The sequence below is a fragment of the Eleutherodactylus coqui genome, chromosome 4 (genome assembly GCF_035609145.1).
Source record: "Eleutherodactylus coqui strain aEleCoq1 chromosome 4, aEleCoq1.hap1, whole genome shotgun sequence".
Classification (NCBI taxonomy): Eukaryota; Metazoa; Chordata; class Amphibia; order Anura; family Eleutherodactylidae; genus Eleutherodactylus; species Eleutherodactylus coqui.
In genome coordinates, this window is record NC_089840.1 from 70,481,887 (window position 1) to 70,488,999 (window position 7,113).

Below are 7,113 nucleotides of genomic sequence, written 5' to 3' on the forward strand. Positions count from 1 at the left end.
ATTTGCAAGGCTAGCCTTGTAGTAAAGCGAGAAGTCTAAGAGACCCAAGCCCCCTCCTCCTTGGGGGATGTGAGCAGGTTATAGTTAAGTCGGGGCCTACGTCCCATCCACACAAAATTGCTAATCAGGATCGGACGTTGAGCAGGTATTGCTGGCTGAGATGGACAGGTAGAGTTTGGCATAGATATAAAAACTTCGGTAGAGAGTCCATCTTAACTGCGTTGACCCTACCCGCCCAAGACACATAGAGCAGGCTCCACCTGCCCAAGTCCACCCAAAGGTCGGCCAAAAAAATGGCTGAAAATTTAGCTTGAATATCTGGGAGGGGTCCGCAGGGAGTTGCACCCCCAGATATTTGATGGAGGTAGCTCTCCACTTAAAAGGGAATGCTTCCGATAGTTCCCTTACTTCACCCTGGGGGAGTGTCACATTTTATACCTCATAAACATATGCCAACTAAAACAACATTTGTTTTCTTTTAACCCCTTGAGTGGCACGCCCGGAAATTTTCCGGGACGAGCTCCACTGCTCATAGTGACATAGCCCGGAAGATTTCCGGGCTATGTATCACTATGGGAGCTGCAGAGCACAATGCCACAAGCTGTGACAGTGTGCTCTGCCTGCACAGTCCCACACAGAGCAGTGCAAGGGCTTTGAAAAACCAGCAGAAGATATTGCCGATATGTCGGCAACCTCCTGCTTTGTTTACAGGTTGCCATAGAGACCATCGGCTTGTCAGAAGCAAGCCGATGGTCTCTGTGGCAGGGAGAGCTGGTTGTTAGCTGTCAGAGGACAGCTAGGTACCTGCTCTTACAGCAGAGATCAGAGAAAACCTCCGATCTCTGCCGTGTTAACCCTTTACATGCTGCAGTCTATGTGACTGCAGCATGTAAAGGGCTGTCACTGCAGCATGTAAAGGGCTGTCACCATCGGACCCCTGGAATGTGATCAGGGGTCCTGATGGGTCCCTGTGGAAGTCCCCTAAAGGGACAAAAAAAAAATTTTTTTTTAAAAAAGGTAAAAAAATATAAAAAAAATAATAAAAACACTTGTCTCCCTTTACTTTGTAAAAAATCAAAAATACAATCACACATGTGGTGTCCATGCGTCGTAATGACCCAGAGAAGAAAGTTAATACATTATTTAACCCCTTAATGACATGGCCCCTTTTTTTCTTTTTTCCCCATTTCTTTTTTTCCTCCCCCCTGTTTAAAAAAATCACAACTTGTCCCGCAAAAAACAAGCCCTTATATGGCCATGTCAATGGAAAAATGAAAAAGTTATGGCTCTTGAGACGCAACTGCAAAATTAGTTGAAATTCAATGATTAGACCATTTTAAAAAACCTGCCCTGGTGGGCACGACAGGGTGGTAGGAAACCCGCCACTCAAGGGGTTAAAGGTGAGTTTTCCAAACTTAGTTTCATTTAGACATGCTACATCACAAGGGAGTGTCAGTCACAAAAACTACTGTGACATCACAAGTGAGTTTTAACCAGGTGAGCTACTTTGACATCACATACAGGTTTCAGTTAGGAGAGCTACTGTGACATCGCAAGTGAGTTTTAGCAAGGTAAGCTACAGTGACATCACAAGTAGGTTTCAGTCTTGTAAGCTAATGTGACATCATAAGTGGGTTTTAATTAGATAAGCTTCTGTGACATCATATGTGGGTCTCACTTAGTAGAAATGCTATGATAACACAAGTTGGTTTCAGTCAGGCATACAACTGTGACATCGCAACTATTAGTCTGGTAAGCTACTGTGACATCATAAGTTAGTGTCAATTGGTAAAGCTACTATGACATCACGTGTAAGCTTCAGTTAGGAGAGCTACCGTGACATCACAAGTGTGTTTCATTCAATCAGGCTTGGACTGGCCCATGGGGAAACAGGTGAGTTCCCTGGTGGGTGCCATGCAAGAGTGAACCCCCCAAAGCTCCACCTCCCACATGAACTGCACACAGGATCTGCACATATTGGGTGTCTACCTATTTGTGTCTGCTGCATTCTCCATATACACCGGTGGAAATAAGGCCACACACAAACAAAGCCACCTTTGTTTTATATGTATTGCTTGAGGAAAGGGGCATAGCTCTGAAAGACGCCCAAAACACGTTGCCTTTCAAATAAAATCTCAAGACATCTACTTTTACACGATGTGGGTCTTTTAGGTGATGGGGGTGAAGATTCGTTTTTTTTCCCTTTTGGATGTAAGTATGCTACAAATGGAACGCTATTTATTACTTAAGGCTGTCTAACCAGTGTCACACACTTGTGTAGTGTCCCAGAACCAAAATTCTTGTTACACCCCAGTGCAAAGTTGTTGTGTGGTTGCATAATGCATATTTTTCACATGCATAATAATATACATTGTTTGTACCTTGCATTGCGCTGTCTTATATTTGCAAAACCTTGCATAAACTCAGACTATGCAGAGATATAAGGGTTAAATTGTACAGATGACATGTGATGTTGGTTATCAGACACATCTTTCAGCAAATTTTGCAGAGTTGCATTAGTTTTTGCAAAACCAAATTGTATTGCAGGGCAATCTTCGGAAATGTGGGAGGGGCAAGACAGCAGCCAGACAGTCAGAGTTCAGTTTTTCGGATGTAGAGTGAGACAGAAGGAGTGCAGCCTGTCAGCTCAGTGAAAAGCCATGAGAAAGAGCCCCTGGAGCCTTCACCCACCCTGCCAATGATGATTTTTGTGCCAGTCCACGCTGTGAAGGCAATTACTGTGTCATGAGCTCTGAGGAAAAGGGACAGAGCTGAAAATATAGACAGAGAGGATAAGTTGTGCAAGGGCCATTTGCATACACTGTGTTTTCTAACCTCCAGTAGGAACAGTGCTAGTCAGCTGCCATGCTGATAAATCACCCCTGCATCCTTTCTGGTATGGCAAGACGGAACTGAATTAGGAGTAACAAGTAGATATTATAATGCAATTTGAGTGGAGCCCCACGGCAGAGGTTAATCTAAATTGGACCTTGCATGTTAAGAACTGAATCAATAACTGTTAGCAAAGATATTCCTGTTACCAACCAAGTAACTCTGCTAAAGCAGTACCTTTAAAGTCACAATAACCAAATGAGCATTCATCTACTGCTGTTGTGTAATACCCCACATTATGCTATAATGTACTGTTGTAACCTGAATGTGCATAACCAGTTACAGTAAAGTTTAAAGCTGTTTCATGAAATGTTTATGTTAGAAGTCAATCCTGCTCTCCATATAACTGAAGCAGCTACCTTGACAAAAGGTATGGTGTGGAGCTCGGGATCCTCAGCTTAGTAAAGCCACTCTGCCACGTGACATAACTGCAACCCATACTAACCCCCAGTGCACCCCACCTGGTGGGTACTATACCTAATATTGTAACTTTACCATTTCTTCTGACTCTAATTGCAGGGCTTATACTTTCTAATTTCTGTGCCATCACAATTGAGTGTCAGTCATTTCCTTTTAACTGGACTAATTATTTACTGTTATGGTCATCCCTCTGGTATGAGTGTATCTTGACGCCACCGGAAGTACTGGTGGAGTCAAGATACAAGAAGTTTGACAGGGGGTTGTGACCCCCTCATCATGATTGGCTGTCTGGCATTCTCCCCATACTGGCCCTCACAAGTCCTGTAGCCAGCGATGTCTGCAGTGGAGGAAGGTCAGAGGCGGCGCTCAGGACTTATCAGCACTGAAGGGCACCGGAGCACACTGTGGAGGAAGGTGACAGCGCTGCATGTGCACTTCAAATCCCCGCTATGCAATGGAGCGGTGAATGGCGGCTATCAGCAGCTGCCCGGCGACGTTTGGAGAGGTGGGGTGTGTCCGAGTGCTGAGCATAGGTGTTGAGTTCATGGCGGTGCTGTGGCCCAAAGCGCTGAATGCCGGCCCTCGGCACTTAGGAAGAACAGATCGCTGAGCGCTGGAAAAAGGCGGCGGTAGGGGGTGGGAGGGGAATTATACTCACCTAGGAAGTTTCACTGTTCGGCCTAGGCAGCAACTTTCAGCCAGGAGCAGGAGCTGTTTGGGGCGACGAAGGCTCCACAGGGAGAGTATCTGCGTCCTGCTACAAGCCAGCGGAGGTAAGTGAGCAGCCAGCAGCAAAAACTGTTAAAATGGATAAGGGGCACCATGGACAATGACAGCGTGGGTGCTGAGATGGCGGCTACAGTGAACGACGGCCCAGAAGCAGGACCGTGTGAGCCACAGAAAGGGGACAATGACATGCAGCCAATCACGAACAGGGGGTGGTAACCCCCTGTCAAACTCCTTGTTTCTTGACTCCCCCACTACTTCCGGTGGCGTCAAGATACACTAATACCCATCCCTCCCTGGTAATGTCTCTGGTATTTATCTAGTGCACATTAAGTTCACCATATTCCTACCTTCCCATGTGATCATGTGTATTTATTAAATACCTCTTTAGATTTGTTCTATTTAGCCTGAGGAAGGACACTGAGGGGTCCGAAAGCTTGCTATATCATCATGTATTTTTGTTAGCCAAGGTATCATATCTGCAAGATTACTTGATTTCTCTTACTGAGAACAATCACATTTTACTGTCTTTGCAGGAACAGCATACCTAAAGTTCCTTTGTAACCTGAGGCTAAATTGGAGTTCAAAATCTGATACTTTATTGAGCTATAATGTGCACTAACTATGCAAAGACAATGTCTTCTGCCCATTCCCCAAACATTGAGAGGTCGGTCACTCAAAAGAAAGAGGCAGTCGGACTGGAGCCGCAGACGGTTGTCTGCATCCTGCATTTATTTTTACTCCTCGTCATCATTTTCATTCCTTCTCTATGTATTCTAATACAATCAACACCCTAGATCCTGTTCGGGGGAAATCGGTATCACTTTAGGTCTTTAAGTAGTGGTGTCCAAACTGCATCACAAGGGCACCCATGCTGATGGTGACAAACGTGTCAATTTTCTAGACCATTAGACTGAGTTAAATGAATTTAAAAATAAGTATGCAGTCCTTCGGTACATGCACACATGGTGTTTAAAAAGTCATTGGTTCGAGGAGGCAGGATTTATCAATTGGCTAAGCCACCACTTAGTCAATTCATAAATCCCATCTTCACAATGTGATGGCTGTGATTGATTCTTTCAGCGCTGCATTAATTGCCTGAGTAGCGCCCGAAGAACCAATCACAGCCATCGCTTCGAGGAGGAAGTATTTATGAATTAGATCATACAATGGTAGAGTTGGAAGGGACCTCCAGGATCATCTGGTCCCGCTCAGTGCAAGATTCACTAAATCATCCCAGACAGACATTTGTCCAGCCTTTTTTAAACACTTCCATTGAAGGAGAACTCACCACCTCCCGTGGTAACCTGTTCCACTCATTCATCAACCTCACTGTCAGAAAGTTTTTTCTAATATCTAATCTGTGCCTCCTCCCTTTCAGTTTCATCCCATTGCTTCTAGTCTTTCCTTGTGTAAATGAGAATAGGGCTGATCCCTCTGCACTGTGACAGCCCTTCAGATTTTTGTAGACAGCTAGTAAGTCTCCTCTCGCCTTCTTTTTTGCAAGCTAAACATTCCCAGATCCTTTAACCGTTCCTCATAGGACATGATTTGCAGACCATTCACCATCTTGGTAACTTATCTGAACTTGCTCCAGTTTGTCTATGTCTTTTTTAAAGTGGGGTACCCAGAACTGGACATAGTATTCTAGATGAGGTCTGACTAAGGTAGAGTAGAGGGGGATAATGACCTCACGTGATCCAGACTCTATGCTTCTCTTAATACATCCCAGAATTGTGTTTACCTTTTTGGCTGCTGCATCACATTGTTAACTCATGTTCAGTTTATGATCTATTAATATACCCAAGTCTTTTTTACAGTGCTGCTGCTTAGCTCAATTCCTCCCATTCTGTATGTGCTTTTTTCATTTTTCTTGCCCAGATGTAGGACTTTGCATTTCTCCTTGTTAAATACCATTCTGTTAGTCGCTACCCACTGTGCAAGCTTCTCTAGATCTTTTTGAACACTCTCTCCTCCCTAGTTTAGCTAATCCTCCTAGCTTTGTGTCATCAGCAAATTTGATCAGTTCCCCCTCAAACCCCTTCTCAAGATCATTTATAAAAATGTTGAACAGTAGCCATCATTTTGGTTTCAGTAGTAATAGTGACACATATATAATGAGGCAGCGGGCCAGATTCAGCCCGTGGGCCTTGTGTGATCTAGAGTATAGTTGTATTTGGATGTATTGATGACTGATTGGAATGTACTATCCTTTTATAGGCTACTATCTTGAGGATATTTATGTTATCAGAACTTTGTCATCATGATACTAGATCAGATTGGTCCCTGATGAGCCCTTGTAACTAGGTAGTGAAATACATAATGCTTTGATAATATCCCTGACTTATTGACATATAACAGTGTCAGGATGTGAACATGCGACCTCCTGCATACTGAGTGGCAGCCTTTTCTACTGAGCTTTCCAGCCTTTTGGACAAGTCACCCCTGTCTGTTGCTCTGTTCCCAGATCCTGCTAACCCAGAACATGTCCTAGCTCCAGCAGCTTCCTGATTATGCTCATTATAAAAGCCTGGCCCTTTCACTCCCTCAATGCGTGTCTATTGTGCCTTCTGCCTCTAACCTAGCTACTCTCCTTCTACTGCCTATCTTGCTGAGTAGACCATTATCTGTGTACCAGGCCACAACTATTCCTCTTGACTACGCTACTACTGAAATCCTCTGTGCTGCATAGTCATCCCGTGTACCAGACCCCGACTATTCCTCTCGACTACGCTACTGCTGAAATCCTCTGTGCTGCATAGCGATCCCATGTACCAGACCCCGGCTATTCCTCTTGACTACGCTGCTGCTGAAATCCTCTGTGCTGCATAGTCATCCCGTGTAACAGACCCCGGCTATTTCTCTTGACTACAATACTGCTGAAATCCTCTGTGCTGCATCGTCATCCAGTGTACCAGACCCCTGCTTCCTCCCCGTAACAGCTACAACAACAGACTCCAGTCCTGCGCCAGATTCATGACAGGTCATCATGGAATGTTTGTACAACAATGGTAACTTTCTTTGATCCATAGGGAATCTCTCCATATACTGAACCATAGCAGCATTGTTAATTGT